The 19,036-nt window shown below is 41.0% G+C and overlaps 1 long non-coding RNA gene across 1 annotated transcript in view; it reads right to left on the reverse strand.

Moving 5' to 3' along the window:
• Positions 1-19,036, reverse strand: part of LOC103798724 — a 73,922-nt gene that overhangs the window by 39,495 nt on the left and 15,391 nt on the right. The window contains exon 2 of the long non-coding RNA XR_624733.1: positions 6,963-7,104. This is a non-coding gene — a long non-coding RNA (uncharacterized LOC103798724). The remainder of the gene's footprint in view (positions 1-6,962; positions 7,105-19,036) is intronic.

The following is a 19,036-nucleotide window of genomic DNA, read 5'->3' on the forward strand; positions in this document are numbered from 1 at the left end:
AACACCTGTGTCAGAATTATAGCAGAAATGATGCTCTACACAAAGAGCCCATGGCAAATCTTCTCTAAATATCCTATAAAAGAAACTTGATGCTTCCATCACCAGTTTGCTTAAACAACAGTTAAAACACAAACTAGATCTTACAGCTCTTAGCAGCAAGACCTTCAGAGATCTTGTCTGGAGACTGGAGAAGCTATAGTAATGCAACCTAGTAAATCATGTCCAGCCTAACACAACGGAATGAAAAATTTCCTCTGGCAAATCACCCTTACATTCCAAATGACTGAATGAAAAGATTAAGGGCCCACTATTACTATGCAGCAGAAAATATCATGAATCTTCAGACTTTACTTCTCTTTTCACATCCTTTGTTTCCTAATCCTTCAAAAGACCAGTAAAAAGTGGCTGTACTTCATGAAATTGTTACTAAGTTTAGCCTCAGCAAACTATGTACTGCCAAAGATCACAGCATTTTACATGTCTATTTCAGGAACAGGTTTCTGGTTTTCCATTCTCGGCCTTTTATTCTTGCCACAATTATTTTTACCTGTTGACATCTTTTTAAGGTCACATTTTAATTTTATGCAAGAAACAGAATCTGTTTTACTTAATTCTGAAATCTCACCCATACTTTGCTGTGCTGAATGTTTCCTCATTAAGTAATCGTTTCTTTTCCAAAAGCGTAAGACCACTGCAAATGCTAGGATGGCTAATAGCTAGGACTCAAAAATTTTAAAATAGAATTCCTTCTTTAAAATAACCTAACAGAAAAAAATCCCACAGCATTGCCATGATCTTCAAAAGACAATTATATGTCTTTTTTTCCCCTTCTTATTTTTTATTTTAAATTCATTTTGGGAGAATTATGAATGAAAGAATAAGTGTAAAGACACTCATTTTTAATACATATGAATGTGGTTTTCCTTCCCCCTCCCCTTCAATTCTGCAGGATCAATGGAGGAAGCAGGCAAAGCTGCATGGTATCTCATGTGCTTCACTGTTTGCTTGGTAAGGATGGTGCATATTTTACCTATGTGAGTAACACAACCCGAAGTAAAAAAACATACACATTTCAAATTATCCATGTTTCCACTATTTAGGATTAACTGGTCTGGCTTTGAAACAGCAGCAACAGTCAGAAATACTTAAGGGCATAGCAACAGGTCCATCTCTGCTGACGTGACAAAATCTCTGGGAATGTCCACCATGTGTAACATTTCTTCTGAAGTAGAGCAGGGCTTTGGGAACAAAAAGCACTCACTGGCTATCCAGATACAGACCCTGATGGAAAATGTTAATACCAACCAATCGTTTTGAAATGCCACTTAAGTAGATTGTCAATAAATGTCTTACTCTCTGGACAAGAGAGTAAGAGAAAGAATTTTCAGAGAAGAACAAAGTCAAGAAGGTTCTAAAAAAGGATCAAATCACATAGGTAGCTTCTCTCCCCCAGATTTCAGAGGCAGCAGCCTGGGCACTGGGCTAAGTCATCAGTCAGAACCTGAACTGTAATTCAGGGTATTAGAAGACCAAGCACAGAAACACACAGAAAATGACAGAAATAACCAGATGTAGCCAAGAGTTATGTTAACCCAAACACCAGTCTTATACAGACAGTGGCTTATGGGCATTTAAGAAACCTCTTTCACACTGACAAAGAAATTTGCTTGGGAAAATGTGTCTTCCAGTACAGAATCAACCATTTCCTACATTGGTCTAGGGCAACCTCTCCCTGGTATAACCGCAAACATCTGGCCTGACATACACAGGGGTGAGACATACGAGTTATATGAATGACAGCAGGGATGGGTGTTTAAGCAGCTGAAAGTGTCTGCCATGCAGAGAACCACAGAAACAACGGCACCCATCCTGTCTGGCTTTGGAAACTTAGTCCCTCAGGGCATGAGCCCAAACTCAAGGTCATGAAGACCTTTCCCAGTGACTAACTTCTGAAGAGGGTGGCAGGTGAGAACAAGCAAGTTTGAATTGGACACTGCTTAACACTTGTTAGCTTCCTATAAATCATACCTTCATAATTATTAAATCACTACTCAAACAAGCTGTTTACAGAGCTGTCTACCCACAAAGTTCAAGTGTTCCCAGATTATTGTACCTTGTTATATCTTTGCATGTTGCATAGAAGAATCCATGTCACAACTTCTGTTTGTTCCTTATGAACATACTGAAAGAACATTAATCACCTGATTTCTTCCTTTTCAAACTACATACAATGATCTTCTTGACTTGCATTATAAAGCAGGCAATCTGCCTTTTTACTATTCCTGTGCAAATCCACTCCAATTGACTATTATTGCTTTGTTTATAAGGCTTGTTATTTAAATATAAATGTGCTGCACTAAAAATACATTCCACTCATATCAGCATTTCCAGAGGGGGGGTAAAAAAATAATTATTATTATTATTATACATAAGTCTTATTGCCATTTTGGTTTTATTGTGGATTAATGTAGTTCTTCATAAGCAAACAACTAGTGTAAATTTGCATAGCCTAGAGAAATTTAAAAAAAAAAATAAAAGCACCTGGTTGATAAGTGGGCTTACACTGTGTTGTAGCAGGCAATGGCTGAACACAAATACATTATATAGTGTTCCAATTAGTGAAAAGACTATTCAGTAAAAAGGTCCTGGAAAAACACTTTGATATTACGAGCAGTCTCCCGCTTTCACACCCAAGTCATAATACACTGCTCTCTCCATCACCTACAGTACCAAGCAGAAATCCCTCACAAACTTACATATGTGGGAACAGGATTGACCTTGTTTTACATCTTGCATGGAAGGTGCTAAGTCTAGTGCTAAAGAGACTGTTCATTATTAACTATAAAAACAATTTGACAAAAAGAAAAAAAGAAAAGGAAGAAAGAAACCAACCCTGAGTCCCCTCAACCTTTTGACAGCTCTACTGCAAGTCTTTTGCAGCTCAAGCTGAAAAGGATATATTACTAAAAGAAACCACTTAAATTAGCAGCTTGCCTAACATGCAAAAGCTTGCCTACCCTTGACTGGCTTTTTTTTGTGTGTGCTGAGGGTGCAATACAGCTCTGCCAGCTTAGCAGCTGTGCAGCCACCAGCCAAAGGAGATCAGATCAGCGTGCTTGTCTCCCTGCTCCTTGGCCACGTATACCTTTCCATTTGACAAACCTTAACACTTATCTTGCCCCACAATGAGCCAGTTTAGGGAGTTAAATTGGCACCTAAAAATAAAATTAACAGACAAACAGGAAAATGAAGCAGACAGCAGGGAGCCAGGATGAGGCAAGGGGCAGGAGCACATCCCATGGGTTGGCCTTGCTGTAGCGCACAATCACACTTCTGACTGTCACATGCTTGAGACAGTTAGCAAAAAGCTGCTGTATTAATTAAAGGCCTCAGAAGGTTCCTAATAAGCAATTTCTGGCCAGTCTAGCTGTGACAGCCTAAAACACTACTGCTCCCCAGTGGGTTGCTCCTTTCTCCTGCAGCCAACATTCTTCCCTGTAGCAGAACGGGACAAAGTGTCTTCACCCAGGAGCTGTGCACACCCCTGGCCCAAGAGGCAAAATCCACCCACACTGTTGCTCCTGCAAGGGGAGAAAGTTCTTCAACCCTGTTATTCTCCTAAACTAAACCAGCATCTTTTTTTCCTTTTAACAGAGAGAATATTCTGGCATTAAATATAAAATTTTGAAAAAAATCCCAAATTTAATAGTTTTTAAAATCAGCTGTCTTCCTCACACTTCTCATAGCCTTCTATTAACCACAACTTCACAATAAAAGATGAATACATTTGTGCATTTGGCAATTCCCTGTCTGCATTTCTGGGAAGGGGGCTGTGTAATAGAGTAGCCAGCTGATTAGTAACAGGAAGCAAGCAACAGCCTATTGTCACCAAAGATCAACATACTGTCACATCAAGTCTCCTCTGTGCATGTCTCTTGGTAAGGTGGGCAACTGCTACTAGAAAACATGATTCTGTCTCTGCATGCTGTTATTAACTGCTAGTGGTTGTAGCCTTAAGAGCTGCTCGTAAAAATGTATGAGCATGCAGCACAGTGACCCAACACCTTTGGCCAGTTACCTATTGATCTCAATCAAGAATCATAGCTGGAAACCAGAGATTCACGACAAAAACACGCAGCTACGTGGAAGTTATACTTCAGCAATTACTTTTACAGGTTTTGAAAACACCCTATCTTTACACAGTAAAGACCACCCAACCTGATATATGAAGCCTGTACACCAATGCTTTTGTTCACCTCTCCCCAGGACACTGAACAAACCAGCAACTGCAACTGCTCTCACTTGCATGGCAACTAGACAGCAACTCATTGCACAACAGACTCAGTGTAACATTCGAATGCTTAGCTTTTGCTAAGAAGCTTTTGCTAGAATGATGCTGACACCTTCCACTGACTGAAAGTAGTATTTACTACTCAGCAAGTGTTAGAATGATGCTGACACCTTCCACTGACTGAAAGTAGTATTTACTACTCAGGATTAAGCCCTGGTTTCCCCTGGTCACCAGTACTACACACAGCTCAGATCAACGCAAGTATTTTCCATTCTTTGAGTGTAAACTCATACAAATCCAAGTATTTTGAACTACTGAGCTTGCCACTACTGCCACTGCCAATCCCCCCTAAACTCCATTTATTCTCTAAATAGGGCTTACGAGTTTTGGACTGATCTGGGGACTGAAGAGGCAAAGCTGTACATGTACATGTTCCTCCTTACCACCACCCAGCCATCATAGCTGAAACCTGTAACACCACAAAAGCCAGGTTGCATATTTTTAGTACTGTTCCATTATTAATGTTGCAATATAAAATGACACCCTTAAAAAGACATGGAGATGGGACTTTCCCCATTGGCTGCAAACCTGGCTCTGTGGGAAGTTTCCTCCAGCCTCCAGAGAGCAAAGCTGTTAATTACTGACGAAGTACTCACAGACTAGCTGGAGCCATTTGAAGCCTAACAGTGCCTGGCCACCGCAGTCAAAAGTCTGGTCCAACAAATAAACTAAGGGTGCTTCTGAACAAAATCTGCAGTATTATATTATATCAGCATCCTTTCACCGGAACAGCAATCTCTTTCCTTCCACCACGATGCTCTCTTTATGGCACATGTGGCTCTTCAATCAAGTTACGTTACTAGAAAAGGGATTGAAACTGAAAAACTACCATAATATATTTCAACAGTTCACAGTGTATGAAGTAGTGAAATGATGCCTTGCCTTCCACAAAAGCCAGAAAAAAAGTTTTCATCTTGGCTTCTGTGTTGGGGTTGAATTTTTGCTTTTAACCTGAGAAGTGCCTGAACCACCCACCCAGATGCTTCTCAAGGGTCTGAACTTCCCCATCCCAAAGCTAGCAAATACTCCTCAAAAATATTTCACCCAGAATACTCAAATGCAGTTTCTGTAGACTGGTCATGTAGCAATCCTACTCATTTCTGAAGCTGGACTGTGCAGGGCACCAGAAGCAGGTACAGTATAAGGGACAAGCACTCCTGGCCCTTGCCAGCCCCAAGAGAGGAAGGGGATGCCTACCTGGCTGCACTGGAAACTGCTCCTACAGCCATACTGTGAACATGAGATAGAAGCCTCATGCAGGTTAAAAATAAAGAACCCTGGCAAAAAGCCTCAATTAATCTTCCCCTTGCTATTGTTTTTAATCCTAACTAATTCCTTGAATCTACTCATGGTGGGACAGTGCCAGTCGTTGTGTCATCACAGTTGAGAGACAAGGGGACAAAGCAAGTACAGAGGGCAGCAGAAATTCCTTAAGATAACGTGTAAGCAACGGTGGCTGTGAAACAATGACCACTGTCTCCCAGGATCACACCTAAAGCAGATGTCACCTAAATAGCTCATCAGAATAATTTTCAAACCTCCACTCTGATCTCATGAAGCCCAAAATAAACACAAATATTTTGCCCTGATCAGCAGCAGAATGCAAAAAGCCTTGCAAAATTTCTACTGGAATGGAAGATAACACTAATTTTACCTTGCATGGGCATATTAACAAGACTTTGAATTTGCTGCTTGGGCAAATAGAAAAAGCTGTTGGGACCAGGGGTGAAGAACACTGGAACATGAACAGAAGGATGTCCAGGAAAGCATCACTCTCGTCACCCCATCAGGCATCTCTGTGGAATCATAAAGTCGTACAGGAAACAGGAACACTTCCTTTGTTTTAAAGATAACTGGTCCATTTTGGCTTAGGACTAGGATGCGAGGAGTGCAGAGGAAAAAGGTTGAGAAAGCATTTCTGTTTCTCTCTTTGAAATGGCATTTTTCAGACAGCGTGTTTTGGTTCTTACTTCATAGAGAGGACAACTCCCAGCCTCCTACATTTTCAGCATATTTTCTTTAATGGATTGGCTTCAGTCCTATGATTTTAACCCAGATTTTGCACATTCACTGACTTCTAGGAAAAAGGAGGCAGCTTGCTACAGCAGTACCTCAAAGTAGTTCTTTGCAACCGATACCCACAGCACAGCTTTACTATACAGCTTCTCTTCTCAGAAGCACCTGTTTTCTTTAACTTCACATGGTCTTATTCACTAAAAATTAAAAATAACAGCAGTAACACTAACTACTTTAATGCTGCTTTCCTTGAAATTACACACACTTATGTATTGACAACGCCCCTGAGGCCAAAGCCAGGGAAGGAGAAGGGAGAGCAGGAGGTGAGAGAGTCTTATGGTATTTAAAACAAATATCACCTACTGCAAAATAACAACCGCCTTCCATGCTTTCCAAAACAACAAGAAGAACCATCTATACCAATGGGTGAAGCAAGTTTACTATATCCTCACTGTTAACAGGTCTGCCCACTGGAATGTCTGTTTATGGTAGGGCAGTATGTGCAACCATACCCTAGTGATAACATAATCACAACCCTGTAAGCCAAAAGGGACAAAGGAAAAAGACCATACTTTAATCATAATGCACTACTGACCTTTTCCTCGAGGGCCCCTCTTCAAAATCTGAAGAACTAACATCGTTGCTCGTTGACGACACCTGCGATGCATCGTCCTTCTCATTCTCCAGCTGTTCTGATCCTGGTCCTAATCCTTTAGATTGGCCATTAGTGAGAAGTCCTGCAAATGTGACAAAGTAGTACACAATATTCAAAACCTGCATTACCAGTGCCAAATGGTTTTATACAAATTCACGTGTGTCACTAACAATAGAGAGATGACACCCAAAGCAACAGTCTTGCAAAGAGATATACTGACAACACCAATTTTGCACAGAGGTACTTCAATAAAAACCTGCCTGATTGCCTGTTTCTGACTGGGTTAACTGCAAGACCCCAATCTCAAATAACCGCACTGTGGGTGTTTGCAACAGTATTTATAATCTTGCCACATTCAAAAAAGGGACATAGCTCAATCAAACATCCTTGTTTTACAGAACTCCTATTGACTGGCATAGATAAGAGTCTTTTGCATTTATCTGTGGATCAATATAAAACCAAGCTGACATTTGGTCCAATTTGACATCATGTTGCTCTTCATTCTGCTGCTTTCAACTACTGCAATTTATGATTCTTTTTAAAAAACCCTAAATCCCAAAGGGGTGAACATCAAACGTCTGTTTCTCAACTCCGATTCTTCTGGCCAAGTGTCACTCATCTACAGAAACTCCAGACTGCCAGCAAAAGTACACAGGGCAGCAAAAGTACACAGGGCACAGCTGCCTTCCCTTTTGTGCCTTTTCTCTCCTGGAGCAATAGCACAGCAAGCAGAGTCACACAGATGGAAGATAATATTGGACCTATACAAACATAACATTTAACAAATTTTGTGTATTCTACTCAGCCAAGTAACTACAATATAATATGACTCTTAAAAACAACAGCAGACAGACAATGAAACCGCTCATACTTATGCAAGAATTAAAATAGCAAACAAGAGCAGACAGACAATGAAACAGCTCATACTTATGCAAGAATTAAAATAGTAACATATTCTTCAGCAGGCTTTGGGATGAGAGGCAGAAAACAATTTTATCAGCTCGCTATTTACTCAATGTTTTAAGAGCTTATTACCAGAGGAGTTGCAATTTTATCCACGAGAATGCTTTCCCATCTCTCCACCCAAATAGTTTTGCAAATGGCATAACAAAGCTTTGTTTCACAGCTTTATTTCCTCAGAGAAATGCTGGTAGAACTTCCCTCCCTCCCTTAGCCATTTCAGTCTCCCTTTCTATAACTGCACATTAGAAAAGAAAACGGGGGGGGTGGTGCTACTGGTTCCATGAGAAGCCAGGCAGTAAAGCTGAGTAAGGTAACTAAATTGAAAATGCTTACTAAAAGCACCAGTTCAAGAATTTTCACCAGAGCTACAGCGTTTCAGACCTTTATTTTCATGAAAATCACCATTAGCACCATCAATGCACTTACTCATTGCATAACTAAGCATTCACCTAAGCTCAGCTCCAAGGCGATGCCGAAGAATAACCAGAGCAAGAGCAAGACACCATCTCCAGTGATCTGCAGGCTCTAGGAGTATTTAGCTGTGGCTACAGCCACAGTCAAATGCTCCTTCCCCGCAAGGCCATTTATTCACTGCTCATTTGGGCACTATGAATGTGAGTGATACGTTGTCTGCTAGCAGGCTCCAAACCTTTCAGCACTTACCAGTTCCAATCTAATAGCTCTGATTGCCCTTTTCTAAACAGTCTCATCCAAAGTCTGCATCATATCACTACATCATCTCTCTCTCTTCTTTTTCCAATTGAACTTGGCTCATATTCACTATGCACTACACCAAATTCCTCTTGACTTGGAGTCAGAAGCAGCTATATGGTGGCCACATGCTCTAGTTTTTGTATGCTGTTTCAAGAGTTCCACCTACAAAGCAGAAGCATGGATTTTTTTTGTTTTCTGGGGAAGATTCCGTGAAGTGCTAGCTCAATTTTTTTTTCCCTAACATGGAGCCCACAGAGCAGAAGCTGAAACTAAGCACCAATTTTTGCATTAAGACATCTCTTCTAGCCAGCCTAGACTGTCAGGGAGAAGTTAAACGACCTAATTTACATTTTCTCTTCCCCTTTGTTAAATTCCTTTTGATATTTCCTTTCCATTAAAGGGATCTCAAACTGTGACCCAACAAATAATACAAATTTCAGTATCAGCACATGATACTACAACAGGGTTTGCAATGTAACACAATGATATGATGCAGGATGACAGCATCCCTTCAAAGCATTCCCAAGGAAATGAAGGCGACCTTTTAAAAAATATTGAATAGATTATGTTTCTACGCTGAATTCACCCTCTCCAGAAATCCTAGTGCCTAAGTTTATTCTTAAGAAAGTTTCAATTTTGGCTTTGCATTTTTCCATGAAACCACTGCTGATAAAATTTACAATTTTTGAACTCCAGAGAAGTCTAAATCAAGCATATCATTTGAGGCCTGACACTCAGTAACTTAACTCTTATGGCAGAATTTGATTAGGCTTTCCAAAAGCAATATTTGTTCTGGAGACTTGCCATATGTAAAACCCAGCAATCTGAAGTATATGAGTCAAGAAAATCACCTTTTGGGCTGTCAACTTGCACACACTTGGAAGGCAATTTTTATTCATCCTTTCACCCTGCCAAACCATCAGCTCACTTGGGAGACAAGCATGATTTGTGTCCCTTGAGGAAAAAAATAGTGGTTTGCCTACTGTTATTCATCATAACCATCACCATTCCAAACCACAGTAATATTGCTGATAACTGACGTTAGCTATCGTCCACTGAAACCAACTAAAACAAGTGCCCTAAAAGAAAGGCATAAAACTACAAATGAGAGATACTGATAAATACTGGGAATAGGTGTCATGTTCTACAGGTTTTCAGGGCCAGCATAATTGCAAAATCCACTCTGAAGTGATGAAAGGCACAGACAGCCACAGTCCAAAGCATCCTTTCAAGCACTGGAGAGAAGGCACATGCTGAAGCAGGCTGTTATAAAGTTTATTGCCACTCAATCATTTTTATATCAAATGTTTTCAGTTTGCCCCCAGATACTTTTTCCTTCAAATGCTATTCCTGCTATCTCTAACTGCAATAAAACCCCATTCTTTTCTGCTGTGCATCAGTCGGGAACTATAAAGGGTCTGGAGGCCCAAGGATGGGATGACCACTCCGCAATTTTGCCAAGTGACACTTGGGCACTCCTGTCACCGTTAATGAGTTGGCACCAGTGCAGCTGACAGGACACACATGTCTGCTGATGCACCGCTGGAACAGAATCTGGTGCACGTCAATCCATGTGTGTTTGACTCTCCAGGGTCAACCAAGCTACAGAAAGCAGCAGGCATTCGTGTTTCTTTAAAGCTAAGTACAGCAATTGTATATGTATATAAAGAGACAAAAGCAACCGAGCAAGAAAATACTCTTTTGCATAGTTTGAAAAGCTGAACCACTCTTTAATCCCGTCTACTTCAGAGCGCCCAGCCACAGTCAAGGAATCAGCAAGCCCTCAAGAGCCAAATAAAATCAAAGGCACAAATAATTCCTCTACTGCTTTTCCACAGCTGTACCCTTCAACCTCTAAATCACTATGCCAGTGAGCCCTGGCTCATGTTGAAGCCCATGACAGTCTCAGCTGCCAGAGAGCTGGCAGAGGTTGCCTGTCCCCTGCCCACTAGGCTCATCTCAGCCCTAGCTCTCACTGCCTTCTCCTCTGGCAGCTGGACTCATGACCAACCACAAGGCCTGAATAGCTAGGCAGAATAAATCGGGGTTGATAAAAATAGACTTTATTCCTGTAATATGAAGTATTTGTTTTAAAAGTCAAATTAGATTCTTTAAAAGCTAAATCTCATTAAAATTAAATTTGAAAGTACAGCAACTTGCATTATAAGTCAGTGTAGGATTTCATATATTAAAATTACTTACATGAAATAATAATTTATATATACAGTGAAGCAGTGCATATTTGCTGCCAAAATTTAAAAGGAACTGAAACATTGAATGTCTCAAAGTCACTGAATAAACACTGCTTTAATTAAGTCAGTAATAATGAATTATTTAATTAAGTCACAATACAGGAACTCATGTATCAAATGACATCTATGATCCCTTAAATACACTCTTCTGGCTCTAACCGATCAAGACTAGACACTTTAAGAGAAAGGCCAATTACTAATTCCTAATAATTAAAAAGGGCAGCTTAAAACTGAACCATGGAGATCTTAACATCCTCTCTAAAATGTATCTTAGTCACATAAATGTCAACTTCACAGTTTAATTCTTTTTTAAACTTCCACAAACACTGCAATACCAAACTGCAGTTTTAGATACACGCTGCTTAAAAAGACCCCCCAAAAAAATATCAGCACTGAGAAAAAGCAGCAAATGTTGCTATTACATCCTCTCTGTTACAAGACACAGAAAGCAAAAAAGCCCTTTCTGCACCTCAGTCATTATTAAAGAGACTTCTATCACCTCCTGTTTATTTGCCTTCCGCACTGAATGTTTTCAAATCCGTCTGTGGCTACAAGTTTCTTTGTTTTTTCACATGCAGTAAGGGCTCTGCTATGAGAGCTGAACTGTACCCTCTAGGGTGATCCACATGGAATACGGATATTATGGCTTTACAGCCTATGCACAACGTGCTCCCTCTTGTTCCCACTGCATCTCACCATCCCCTTTGCTTCTTGGCAGAGCAGAGGTCTTGCTGAGCCTACTCCAGCACGGCAACGTCCCTCTCACCAAAACTGGTGTGTGCAAAGAACAGTTAAATCTGCTTAAAGGAGCTTACTTCAGGGGGCTTGTGCTGACTCAAGTGGATTGCTTCTCGTAAGAGCCTAGCAAGTAAGACTTACTATTCCAGTGCAGGCAGGGCTTAATTTATGTTGTTACAGATTTGCTAACCTTACTATTTTTGGCGTCAGACACACACTATAGCAACAATCTACAACTCTGTTCTCAAGTCATGATCTAAGTCATCTCTGGTCATCTGGAGAGATGACTGACATGCATATACAGGACAGGTCTTGGGAACACCTGAAAATGTGAGGCAGTATCACGGTACATGACGATGCACCACACAGTAAAACATGGTGTAACTATAAACAGATAGAAGGAAGACAGCAAAGGAAGGGAAAAGGAGAAAGGAGCAACATAAGAGAAGACAGAAAAAATTCAAGGCAGGGTTTGGGGTTAGTTGGTTTTAAAAATAGGAGAGATTACAATTACTGGTATGTTCTTCATTATTAAAGTTACTGAATAATCAGGAAACCAAATGGGAGCATCTGAACAAATCTCAGCATCATGTGGTTAGTTAACAAAGTGGATGGGTGAAGGGACTTTCACAATGTTTCCAAAACACTATTTCTACATCACTTACTGTAATGCCAACAAGGCATCTGAGCATGAACATTTCCATGTTCTTACAATACAGCAACACCTATTTTAGTGTGTTGTTTCCCAGTCCTAAGGCGGCTTAGGAAAAAAAAGTACATTCAATTGTATTTCCAGTCAGTTCTCACAGTTAGAGGCAGCCCACAAAGCCACTACTTCAGAAAAATCAGCAGTCAACACCACACAAACATAAGCCAAAGACATCAAAAGCATTAACTGACCCAAACAAAGATGATTTCAACATGACCACATTCACAGCTTTCTATACAGGATGAACACCTAACGTCAGCAGGCCCACAGTCCAGAGGAGCCATACTATAAATCTCAACAATATGTGAAATATGTAACTCTGCTCCCGGGTGCTTCTTGACCACGCAGGGACACTTGCTTCCCACTGCCTTCACGCTGCCAGCCCTCTCCCTGCATTCCTCCCTGACCCCTGCAAGCTGAACTGCTTGGGGATGGTAGAAAAGTCCAGTTTCCAGGGCAGTCAGCAAAACAAACACAAGTTACAAGAAGTTAAGAAGGGGATTTACTCAAGGCAGCATACTCACCACATTAGGACAGAAATGTTACTTACGAGAGCATGCAATAAATAGCACAGACTGTAGTTACATAGGCATGGAGCTAAAGCTTTGTTCACTTACGGAGTAAAATGCCTGTCCAAACTTCAGCTATGCGGTCCTGGGAATTGTACAGGAAAGTTTTGTTTAAAAATAATAGTGATTTCTTCTTTTTGCACCATCCTATTTAGGAAAGCTAACAGAGATGTTAGAAAGCAAAGGGTTTAATTGTGGTGTTAGAAAGAGGGTTAACCATCCCACACCATGGTCTGAAAGGTTTGTACCACCTGAACATGGACAAACTCTTGGGTATACCACACCATGGAAGACCACTAACATGAGTTCTAGCCCTAAAACACAGAGGGGGAAAAATTACTACCTGCAGCTGTAAGTACTTTCTTTGGTCTTTAGTTTCACACAGGTAACATTTCTACCTGAAAGAAGGTTGCAGCAAGGCAGGGGTCAGTCTCTTCTCCCAAGTAACAAGCAATATGACAAAAGGAAATGGCCTCAAGTTGAGCCAGGGGAGGTTTAGTTCAGATATTTTCTTCTGTGAAGAAAAGTTTCTTCACAGAAAAGATGGTCAGGCACTGGAACAGGCTGCTCAGGAAAGTGGCTGAGTCACCATCCTTGAAGGTATTTAAAAGACATATCGATGTAGCACTTAAGAACATGGTTTAGTGGTGGACTTGGCAGTGCTGGGTTCACAGTTTGACTTGATTATCTTAGAAGTAATTTCCAGCCTAAATTTAACTACAAAACTTTATAGTTTACTATGAACTATAGCTTTATGTATAAGTTTGCTTGCATAGTATCATTAATTAACAGTCCTCACCCATTTTTCAGAATAGACAAACAGCTGCAATGCAATGCAAATCAACATCACATTGTCTGTAACACTAAATGTGTCGTCTACCAATGCCCTTTACATACTAGACTATGTTCTGAAACGCTACCAAAATCTTGGCAGGCACGTTAAATAAAACCATTAATCATTTGATGCTAAGTTAAAACACACCGGTATCTCTAAAACATCTGCAGTCTGCATTAATCAGCATACTGTACAGAGTTACTGTATTTAGCTGCTGTATAGCTATGCACAAAAGATAATTTAGTTTTATAGTGCAAATGCCATCTGTCACATTGTCACAGCATGACAAGGTATCACATTACATATTAAACAGACAACATGCTTCAAAAATAAGGCCTATTTTCATGCCCTGGTTGTCTTAGAGACTGAAGAACTGGCTTTTCATGATAGTAACATAATTTAAAAACAAAACAAACAATAACATTTTTCTCTGGGATAAGAGATATGAATTCCCTGTCTGGTTTTTTAAGGATAGCTGTCACAAAGGCTATTTTGATCTCCTTTGGTAATGCAAAACCACAACAGTTTTCTGTCTCTAAATAAAAAACCCACAGCATGAAACAGCCATCGTTTATACCACACGATGCTCTGTGTTGCTACCACGATGGTAATTAACGGTACATGGGCTTTTCAGATGATAAGCCACTGGACATTAGGTTGATTGGGGCACATAACGGAGCATATGCATAAAGCAGTACCATTATGCCAAAAACTGTTAGCAAATAGCTTGTACAGCCCTCGTAAATGACTAAAAGAGTGCTTTTATATGTAGATATACATCATTACTATGGAAGCCAAGCATGAATGACATTACAGCACAAGATGTGTTTGTCAACCTGTCAAAAGACAAGATCACCAAAGGGAACTGATTAAATAATATAGGTTGAAAGAAGCTCCTTACTCCCATTACATCTCTATCCAAAACCACTATTGAGCAACCAAAGACATTTTGTAACTTCGTTTCCTGCATATTAGCCCATTACCATTAGCAACATTAATTGAAATTAGACTGTTCTGGTGTTTCAATACAACACTTTCAAGGGTGTTTTGTTTTCATTTGGATGGGGGGTGGGGGTAGTATCAAACTTATAGAAACAAGAATATAACAGTCAAAAATGAACCTAATTTAATTCTGCCAGGAAACTACCCCAGGCCATAGGACATACTTCAAGCCTCAGTTTGATTTATGAAAATGTGGCTAAAATAAATGTAAAACAAAAGAAACCAAAAGAAGTGGCAAAAAAATGCCTACCAATGCCTGCAACATATATACAGAGAAAAACCTCACCTGAAGTCTGTTCACACTTCTGTTATTTCAAGTTTATTCTAAAAAAAAAAAAGGTATTCAAAGAGACATACTTCTCTGATTAAAGACATTTCTCCGCTTTTAAGGACACAATGAAAATTCCAACCCCCTGATTTCCCCATGGAATTGCATGACCCCTTCTGGCACCTGATTTTTCGTAAGGCGGAATGGAGGCCATGAGCCTGAGCTCCATGATGGTATAGTCTGGATGAGTGAGGGAACAGGAGTGCCAAATAGGCTGAACAGCAAGTTAGGTGTTCATACACAAGTCAAGGAGATAACAGCAGTAATGCTGACTCAAAAAAAGCTGAGGGAAAAAACAGACCTCTCTTAAATCCCCTTCCTACAAATGCAGAGAGCTAAGTCAGAGCTTAAACTTACAAAAAGCTACCCTTGAATTTTTCTGATTTTTTTCTTAATTTTGAAGAAGGGGTAAAAAAAGGAAACCTAAGCAATTATTGCCCCAAAACCCAAACACTAGGGCTGTCTTGAGCGAAGCAGAACAGAGCAAAGAGAGCTGATGGCCACCACCCTACCAGCTGCTCCCTATCTGTTATATTGTACCATTGTGCTATCAAGCTCCTACCAACTGTCCCTGGAGCTGTATGATAAGGGGAGAGCAGTAGCTTTTCTAATAAGTAGGTACCAGACTGTGTAAAGGTCATTAAGTTTTGACAAACAAATGCAGTCAGTTTTATGGTGCCTTAAGTACCCCGTGTTAGCACTGGGGAAACAAGCACCATATACTCTTCCTGTGCTTTGCCAAGGAACTACAGTATTTGATGTAGGCAACTTGAATCCACCTCTGTCTCCCAGTCTCCTCTGACTGCAGTCAGAAAGCTTCAGAGGAACAAGAGGGCTCCAAATGCAAGCTATAGACCTTTTGTGATCAGTGAGATATGGGTGAAGAAGACATGAAGCCTTTAGCAGGAACATGGGAACACCATCACCAGGAAGAGAGCCTGGTTATTATGCAGGGACCTGGACTCTGTCCAGATGCAGCCATGGCCAAGCAGGCGCCCCTGGAGAGGTAACCTCTCCTCTAGGCACCTCAGCTCACCCACCTGTAAAATAAAGGTAGTGAGATCAGCCTCCACAGTGAAGGACAGAGCACAACATGAGACATGGGGTTATTATTAAAGTCCCTCAGTGGTGTGTGCCTTGTGTTGATTTTGGCATTGGACAGAGTGGCTTTACTTCTCCCTGAGGAGAAAAGTACCCTCTGATTTGCAGCTACGCCAGGGATATCTGTCCTACACCTTCTCTCATTTGGTAATAACATACGCAATCTGAAAACACAGTTAAACATGTATTTATTTGAAATTACAGACATAAGCAGGTCCATGGGTGTAATCTATCTCCATTCAGTTCAAGGATATCAGCAAATGAACTATCAGTATAACTACTGAGAGAGAGAAAAGTCTAAGTTCTCAAGTATTAGTAAAATTATCAGTGACATAAAAATAAATTATTCTTTGGGGTTTTTTAATGCCAAAATCATTATATCTTGTTTATCTTGCCTCTCCTGGGGAATTTTATGGCTCAACAGAAAACCAGGGACTGCCTCTCCTGATTTTATGGCTCAACAGAAAACCAGGGAGGTAACATGCCATGGGAGGAGAGAGTGAAGAAAACCCACAACAGCCTGTAAAATCGGTCCCATTTTTCAGTTATTTTCCCCCACCTCAGCATCACAGGGGTATGCTTTTAGAGTCAGATACACCTCACTATTTCAGAGGTAAGCTTCTACAAGGTGTGGATGGACAAAGGAACAATAAATCCACACCTCAAAAATACCCATACTTTGGCACCAAGGAACCAGACAGATTAGCAAAAATGAAAAAGAAAATTAGGAAAAAGACATTCTGGTATTTTAAGTAACATGAGAAGGAAAGCTATGCCAAGACCATGTCTCCAGACAACAGCTATTCTACACTAAAAAGTAAAAATTAGTAATTGTGTCTCCACAGAGTATAAGCAAAGGAGGAAGGAAGAAGGTGAAGGCAAACACAGTGAAGCAAGGAAGAGCCTGTTAATTGGAAGAAAATACAACATGTGAATGTGCAAATAAAACAACAAGGGAAATAAAAAAGCATGCAATGTCTCACTGCTAACAATGAATACTTGGGAGCCTGAAAAGGGAGAACTGTGCAACTGAAACCCAGAAGTTTAGCAAGGCTTGGCTATATTTGTTGTGATTTCTAGGAAACCCTTACAGACTGCAGAATTCGAAAACTGTGTATCTGCATGAAACCGGATACAAGAGCAAAACAGCATCCTGACAAACACTCACTACTTGCTTTGCCTCTAATCAAGCACCAGATACAAGAGCAAAACAGCATCTTGACAAACACTCGCTACTTGCTTTGCCTCTAATCAAGCACCATTCCTACTCATCTGCTGTGAGGAATCACACAAACAGGCTAGGCTTATGATCTTGGCAGACAGAGGTGAAGAAAGGCCCATTTCTGGAACTGGTGCCCTGGACAGCCAGCATCTTCCCTGAGAAGGCAGCAGAGGGCAAGGACGAGACCAGCCCTCCACTGTGCCCTTGGGAAGAGCGCAGAGAGCTGGCAGCAGGCGCTGAGCCTGCAGCAAGAGCTCACAAGTCATGCCCGCGTTCCTCCGAAGGACTGGGCCAGCCCTCCATTTGCACATGGGAGGCAGCAAGAACAGGGAGCCTGAGCTACTTCTTTCTCAAGTAAACCAAATTAAATAAAATTATCAGAGACATAAATGTGGGACTCAGCTTCTACACACACCACATAAGTATCCAAACAGCAGACTCTGACAGAGGAGGAGTTTTCTAGCACAGCAGCATGCGCTAGGAGTAAGGATGGGGAAAAGACAAGAGAAGTGCCAGAAAGCCCTTTTGGGGAGGTTATCCTCTGCTTAATTGTCTCTAATTCTGCCCCTCTGTGACAATACTGTGAAAGGCAAATGACGTACTTCTAATTGCACAGTCCCATTTGATATTTTAATGTCATTGAGGATTTGCCTTTCATGACTTTTGCCAGGAGCATGGGCAGCCCTCCAGACAGACAGATAGAAGAAATTTTTTTTCCCCTGATGTGACATGAGCTATCAAGATCGTGTTTGCTGCAAGAACACACTGCCTGGCAACACAGCAGCAGTGACCATTCTGTGAAGCCAGCAGATATGGGTATGGACTCAGCCCTCTCTTCACTCTCCACAGCTCTGAGTTTTCAGTCAAAGAAAAGGAGGGGAAAAGCCCTCCTCCTGTCCTGGGAAAAAATAATTGAGCTAAACACTAGGTGTTCTACAAGAATTCAAGTTACATGTGACAGATATTTGAATTAAACCGCTTTAATTACTTTTGTTCCACATTTTCAATAACTTTTTAGTGAACGTGCCCTCCCTAGCTCTGAGATCATCCATCAGCCAGCTCCAGAAGTCAAGCTGTCAACCTCTTTTGCTGACAAGGATTCTTTTTTTTTCTCTGGCATGTCACTTCCTTCTACTAAACACTTGAATTATGATCTCTGAGTTTAAAACAATTTAATATCCACTGACTTAAAGAAAAAAAGGCCACAGTCACTTCTGACTTAACACCCTGGCCTCTTCAGGAACATGCCAGACAGCCCTCCCCTGCCCAAGGAGGTCAGGACAGCCCGGTTGGACAGCAGGCAGGCAGGCAGGCTGCCTCCTGCACTGCCAGGCATGTGCCAGCACTGCCTGCAGCCAGATCTCAAATTCCCTGCCAGCCTGAGTGCTCACATATCTGTTGAGAGCCTTAACGCAGGCTTGACAATCAGGCCAGCACAAGGCCGTGTGACATCCCAGGAAGAGGGAGGGAAGAATGCTTGAGCAACTCCCAACCACCTTATTTTAAGCCATTTTTTTTCCACAGGCTTTTGTCTGTAACCCTAAATTTCACCCATGATGCTCAGTGCATGGCTTCTAGTAG

Source organism: Acanthisitta chloris, unplaced genomic scaffold, assembly GCF_000695815.1.
Source record: "Acanthisitta chloris isolate BGI_N310 unplaced genomic scaffold, ASM69581v1 scaffold16003, whole genome shotgun sequence".
NCBI classification, from domain to species: Eukaryota; Metazoa; Chordata; class Aves; order Passeriformes; family Acanthisittidae; genus Acanthisitta; species Acanthisitta chloris.